We start from the raw sequence: 7,500 nt of genomic DNA, 5'->3' as shown, positions 1-7,500 counted from the left end.
TACAATTGCGTTCGATCCCTGCACCAGGGAAAGAAAAGAAATATAAGGTAGAGAGAGAGAGAGAGAGAGAGAGAGAGAGAGAGAGAGAGAGAGAGGAGAGAGAGAGAGAGAGGGGGGGGGAGTTAATAATTAATATGAGTAATAATCATTGTATTACAAGTATACCAGTAAACAATTACATATGGAAAGTCTACAGTACACTCCGTTCATAAGGTATTTTCAAACAACAGTAGGTATTGTTCAATGGCTATTTAAATGAACTTCCATTCACCATTAAGCTAACAGCGAACAAAACCACTCTCCGTAATGGACACGGAAAACCTCTTAACCACAATAACACTTAACAAACAAACAAACAAATTAAAATCAATAATAGCGATCGAGGTATGCACGTTAAATGCTTGAACTATTGACCCATATAAAATTCTGAGTTAAGTTGAAAGGTTACTCATGAATACTATTGGAAGGAGAAAGGATTAATGAGGTAGAATCATTAAAGTATTTTGGAAAGAGAATGATTAATGAGGTAGAATCATTCAAGTATTTTGGAATGCGAAAGGATTAATGAGGTAGAATAATTAAAGTATTTTGGAAGGCGAAAGGATTAATGAGGTAGAATCAATAAAGTATTTTGGAAGGAGAAAGGATTAATGAGGTCGAGTCATTTAAGTATTTAGGAACTATGATCTCCAATACAAGGTCTTTAGAATTAAGAGTTTAGTAATGATTGAAAAAGAGAAATCGGACAATGGCTAGGTTAAGTAAAATTTGGAAATCAAATCGCCTGATATTACATATAAAAATCAGACTATATATCAGTTAAATGAGATCGGTGTTACTCTAAGGACATTACCCATGGTATGACAATTAAACCATCTCCAATAGATTTTGTAGATTTGGGAACAAAGACCTCCGAAGAATATTGGGAGTTAATTGGCAGGACAGGATTAGAAATGAAACTATAAGAGAGATTACTCGAGTGCCATATGTGGATGACATCAAGGTGCTGGGTAGATGGAGATGGTTTTGGGCATGCTCTTCGCACTCCCCGAGTGAGATTAGTTCACCAAACGTTCAGCTGGGCTCCGCAAAACACGAGTAGAGCTGGAAGACGCAGGCCTACATGGCTGAGGACTATGAAGCGTGATATTAGAGATGAGGAACAGAGAAGTATTGAAATAAAAGTTCAAGATGGAGACGACTGGCGAAAACTAACAGAGGACCTTTGCGTCAATAGGCGTAGGAGGAGATTAAAATGATGATGATGATGATAATAAAAACAAGTGTTAATTTTTGACTTGATATATTATATATATATATATATATATATATATTACTTTAATGCCAAAAGGACAAACCAACTGCATTATACATTAGCCATATATTAAGTTTCCGCTACTTATTAAGTCGAAGAATAAATTCTTATTTACCCGGATTGCGTGCGGGCTCTTCGCAAAAGCTGCCATAATTATCCTTCATGGAAAATGAGAATCTGGAGGAAGTGGAGGAAGGGTGAGAGAACACGATAGAGATAGATAAATGATATATATATATATATATATATATATATATATGAAAACAGTGTAAAATAAGAAAAAGCCACATTAGTCAGGATTCCTCTTCACCAGAGGGATGCAGTCTTGCCACAAAACAACAGAAACAACAACAACAACCAAAATCAATGGAAAACTCAGCGAACGTATAAAGCTCGCCTGGGCCCCGCCTTGTGACACACAAACTTTAAAAATTTATGCGACCCAGACGGAAAACAGCTTAGGACTGATTTTACAGGTTACAAAACATGCACTAGCTGCTGAGAAATTTGTGAGAGAGAGAGAGAGAGAGAGAGAGAGAGAGAGAGAGAGAGAGAGAGAGAGAGAGTTCGATCATTTGTGGAGTATTTTCCGATTATCTACATAGTTAATCATCAAAATATCCTAGTAATTTCTTGACCTCATTAACCAGTCTCTCGTTCGTCAAGAACGCCAATATATATACACAAGATCTTTTTTCCAATTAGCGAAAGGCCAGAGATCCATCCCACAGAAAGAAATATTTGGATCAATAAAAAAAATGAAAAAAATAAAAATATATTCCATTGTGCCACTGTCAACCTACTCACTGAATTTGATACCCAGTGGTTGGAAGTATTTTTTTTTTTTTTCATGGCAGTTGGGATAGTAAAAGGTAATGGGGTGGGCAGTGAAACATCATCCCATAAAGGGGTAAGGTCTCTCTCTCTTTTTCATACACCTGTGTGTATGTATGTATGTATGTATGTATGTACTCCCCAAGAGAGATTGCATACCATTCGAATCCCACTGCACAAAAAGTAAAAGATAAGAAAATTGTTAGTTCTAATCAATAAGATAAAAAAGATGAGCTAATACAAATATTACATATGGACCTTTTCCATTACATGGTAGATATTATTAAGAGGAATAAAGACAGCATGAAAGTGTACAACATCTTTAGAAGACTATAGTCACTTCTTCTTAGTGAGGCAGATTTGCACCAACTCGCAAGGGTGCCCTTTTAGCTCGGAAAAGTTTCCTGCTCTCTGATTGGTCAGAATTACCTTGACCAACCAATCAGCGATCAGGAAACTTTTCCGAGCTTAAAGGGGACCCTTGCGAGTCGGTGCAAATCTGCCTAACTAAAAAAAATTGACTATAGTTTTAGAAGCTCACCCATCACCGGTTGCCTAACTGCTCGACTAACTCAATTGTCGTGAATTCTCATTTTTCCTTTGCTTACACATACCAGCCACCCGTTGAGATACGACCGCTAGAGAGTTATGTGGTCATTTGACATGCCAGACAGTACTACACTGGATACTTCACTTTGGTTATGGTTCATGTTCCCTTTGCCTACATATACTCCGAATAGTCTTTATACCTTCTCATTTTTCCTCATATAAGAGACTTTAACTATGGTAAGCAGCTCTTCTATGAGAAGGACACTCCAAAATCAAACCATTGTTCTCTATTCTTGGATAGTGCCATAGCCTCTGTACCAAGGTCTTCCACTCTTTTGGGTTAGAGTTCTCTTGCTTGAGGGTACACTCAGGCACACCATTCTATTTGTTTCCTTACTTCCTTTCCTCACTGGGCTATTTTCCCTTGTGGAGCTTGGAGCTATAGCCTCCTGGTTTTCAAATTAGGGTTTTAGCTTAGCTAATAATAATAATAATAATAATTGGCAAGGTTCGCATCTCTTCCGGCACAATGAACATCAGAAACTCAAGAGCCACGTAAGAAATTTGTCAAACTCTACGGTACGAAAACACCGCGTTTCACTTAGGTTAAAGAAAAAAAAATTGCAATTCCCAAGGTACCTCTTCTCTTTCATTATATATAAAGTTTATATCGAGCAACCAACTTCCTTTTACAAAACAAATGAAGGAGTTTAAGATCATTCTTTAGTTAGATATGCATTGTCTTTAGCTCAACTAGTAGTAGTAGTAGTAGTAGTAGTAGTAATGACGTAATTGAAGACAGGAAAACCTGAATGTGTAGAGAGAGAGAGAGAGAGAGAGAGAGAGAGAGAGAGAGAGAGAGTCAAATTGGTGAAGCACTCCTAAACATTTAACATAACTGTTTTTGAAGGCTCGTGGTTCAACCCCTGGGTTACCACCTTAAGTAAAAAAAAAAAAAAAACTTGAAGAGAGTTGAATAAGGCCCTGAACTAAACTTGAGTCCTGAGGCACTGATGTTTCTACTTTACTTACTCCAAATAAGAAAAAAAAGAAAGTATATGGTGGAAAAAAACATGTAGTCTTGGCTATCTTATGTAGTGAGTGCTAAACACGCCCGGTTGCTTAGGTAATTCCAGTCAAATGGCTGTGTTCAGATGAAGCAAAACATGTTTGTGTGTGTCAAACTTCAGGGAGGAATGTCAAAATTAAATCATTCACGCTAAGGGGATATCATTTATATATATATATATATATATATATACATATATATATATATATATATAGCGCGCGCACACACACACACACACATATATATATATATATATATACAGCATATATATACATATATATACAGTATGTATATATATATATATATATATAGAGTATATATATAACGCGCGCGCACACACACACACACACACATATAAATATATATATATATATATATACAGCATATATATACATATATATACAGTATGTATATATATATATATATATATATAGAGTATATATATAACGCCCACACACACACACACACACACATATATATATATATATATATAAATATATATATATATATATATATATTTATATATATATAAATATATATACACACACGGATGCGCACACATGAAGCAGCTAAATATTTTTTACACATTCTCTCTCTCTCTCTCTCTCTCTCTCTCTCTCTCTCTCTCTCTCTCGTTGCATTTTCAAGTGAAAAAGAGATAGAGATTAACATCAGCCTCACTTTTACGCAAAACTAATTATATTGTTGATAACTGACAATAAAAAAAATCAAATAATTTTATATATAATTTCATATTGATCAACATAACCTTTCAATTATCCCATTTCATATTCACCATAATCATTATTAAATTCACCATTATTATCATCATCATTCTCGGAACAATGAACGACATGAAGATAGCTCATTCATCTATAAACTATACAAACTTCAAAAAAGAAGAAGAGAAATAAGATAGAAAAGTTTGCCTGAGTGTACTCTCAAGCAAGAGAACTCTACCTCAAGGCAGTGGAAGACCACGTTATAGAGGATACGGCACTACCCGAGTCTAGAGAACAATGCTTTGATTTTGGAGTGTCCTTGTCCTAGAAGAACTGCTTATGTTGTTTAAATAGTTTTTGTATTTAGCAGTAAACTCATATTATCATTATCGTGTATGTCATAAAATGGAAGTAACTGAATATGAATTTTGGACAATTTAAAAAAAACAACTAAAAACTGTCCAAAAAAATAACTAAAAACTGTCCAAAAAAAAAACTAAAAACTGTCCAAAAAAAAGAATAACTGTCAAAAAACAAGAAAAAAAACCAGTCCAAAAATAAAACGAAAAACTGTCTAAAAAAGGAAAAAATTAAAAATAAAAAAACGAAAAACTGTCCAAAAAACCAAAAACTGTCCAATAAAACGAAAAACTGTCCGAAAAAAACAAGAAAAAACTGTCCGAAAAAAAATCTTTCACCGACATCGACTCAAATCCTAAACAGATGAGTAGTGGTGGCCAATGTGGTAACGTTCCTGACTGGTGATTGCCATAAAAGGGTTCAAGTCCCGCTCAAATTCGTCGGTTCCTTTGGTCGCTGCAACCTCACCATCCTTGTGAGCTAAGGATGTGGGGAGTGTGGGAGTCTATAGATCTATCTGTTGAGTCATCAGCAGCCACTGCCTGGCCCTCCTTGGTCCCTATGTTTGATGAAGGGGGGGGGGGGGATCCTTGGGTGCTGATCATGTATATAGGGTAAGTCTCTAGGGCATTGTCCTGCTTCAGGGCAATGTCACTGTCCCTCGCCCTCTGCCATTCATGATTGGCCTTTAAACCATTACAAGGTAGACGGAAATATATCCAAAGAATATTATTATTATTATTACTATTATTATTATTATTATTACTAGCCAAGGTAAACCCTAGTTGGAGAAGAAAGATGCTATAAGCCCAAGGGCTCCAATAGGGAAAAATAGCCCATTGAGGAAAGGAAATAAGGAAATAAATAAATGAGAATAAATTAACAATAAATCATTCTAAAAACAGTAACAGTGTCAAAACAGATATGTCCTATAAAACTATTAACAACATCAAAAACAGATATGCCATATAAACTATAAAAAAAAAGACTCATGTCAGCCTGGTCAACATAAAAACATTTGCTCCAAGTTTGAACTTTTGAAGTTCTACTGATTAAACTACCCGATTAGGAAGATCATTCCACAACTTGGTCACAGCTGGAATGAAACTTCTAGAATACTGTATATAAATGGATTGACTTTACAGAAACAAAAGCCACGGGTGCCAACGTTCGTTGAACCCGACCCATCCTAAATTTGAGATTCTTATCGTACCAAAGATCCTTTTAAGCGTATCTCAAACATCTAATTCAAAGGAGATGTATCGGGCAATGGAAAAATAGAGGTTTGTCCACGTTCACAATGTAGGGTGGAGTAACAACGACATAAATACATTGTTTAGTCTTCTCGAGTTCACAGAATTATCCCAGTCTGACATAAGCAGTTGTGAATTGTTAACAGAAAAGATACAGAAACTCAAAACGTTCAAATTAAATATAAAAGGAAAAAAGAAATCACAAGAGATTACTGTGGTCTATTGTGATTTTTTTTTTATTCCTTTTCTAACTTATGATTTTTGACGTTTGTGTTTAGGTAATCTTTGGGTTAAATTGCCAACAGAAAAACATGAACTGGAGATAATATGTCTCTAAAGCTCCACAGATTCAACTAATATTTTGCATAAGTTTCAGCTTCTCAAGCTCCACAGATTCAACTAATATTTTGCATAAGTTTCAGCTTCTCAGGCTCCACAGATTCAACTAATATTTTGCATAAGTTTCAGCTTCTCAAGCTCCACATATTCAACTAATATTTTGCATAAGTTTCAGCTTCTCAGGCTCCACAGATTCAACTAATATTTTGCACAAGTTTCAGCTTCTAAAGCTCCACAGATTCAACTAATATTGTGCATAAGTTTCAGCTTCTTAAGCTCCACAGATTCAACTAATATTTTGCATAAGTTTCAGCTTCTAAACTTCCACAGATTCAACTAATATTTTGCATAGATTTGAGTTTCTAAAGCTCCACAGATTCAACTAATATTTTGCATAGATTTGAGCTTCTAAAGCTCCACAGATTCAACAACACATTCGTTCTAATTTGTTCACGACTCAATTTTCAATCGTGACGAAGCAAAAAACTATACTGAAATAAATTAAGATATTAATAATTCATCTCTACATGAGAAGGAATTAAAAAAAAAAAGTGCCTAATCTCTAACATCATAAATAATTCAAAATCATAATCAATCATGACTTTTTATATTATAGTTCAAACAAACATTATTGCTCTCCAGTATCTAAGCACCATAATATATATATATATATATACACAGTATATATATATATATATATATACACATGTATGTATATATATATATATATATATATACATACATATATACACACATTTATGTATGTATGTATATATATATATATAATATACACATATATACACACATTTATGTATGTATATATATATATATATATACATATATACATATATATATATATATATATACATATATACATATATATATATATATATACATATATATATATATATATATATACTTCAGCATACAATCTCTCTCTCTCTCTCTCTCTCTCTCTCTCTCTCATATAAAATAACCCATTTAAGCTTGTTAAAGTTTTTAGGCCATTCTAATCCTGAATTGCTTGTATATAAGCTTGTTATGTCGCGTTAATAAACT

At 34.1% G+C, this 7,500-nt stretch overlaps 1 protein-coding gene across 7 annotated transcripts in view; it reads right to left on the bottom strand.

Moving 5' to 3' along the window:
* The window catches only part of LOC137618047 (uncharacterized), a 590,306-nt gene that overhangs the window by 378,220 nt on the left and 204,586 nt on the right, over positions 1-7,500 (bottom strand). The gene's annotated exons all lie outside the window — the stretch shown is intronic.

Source organism: Palaemon carinicauda, chromosome 24 (genome assembly GCF_036898095.1).
Source record: "Palaemon carinicauda isolate YSFRI2023 chromosome 24, ASM3689809v2, whole genome shotgun sequence".
NCBI lineage: Eukaryota > Metazoa > Arthropoda > Malacostraca > Decapoda > Palaemonidae > Palaemon > Palaemon carinicauda.
Note: the sequence above shows the minus strand (reverse complement) of the source record. Positions and strands in the feature narration are given on the sequence as shown.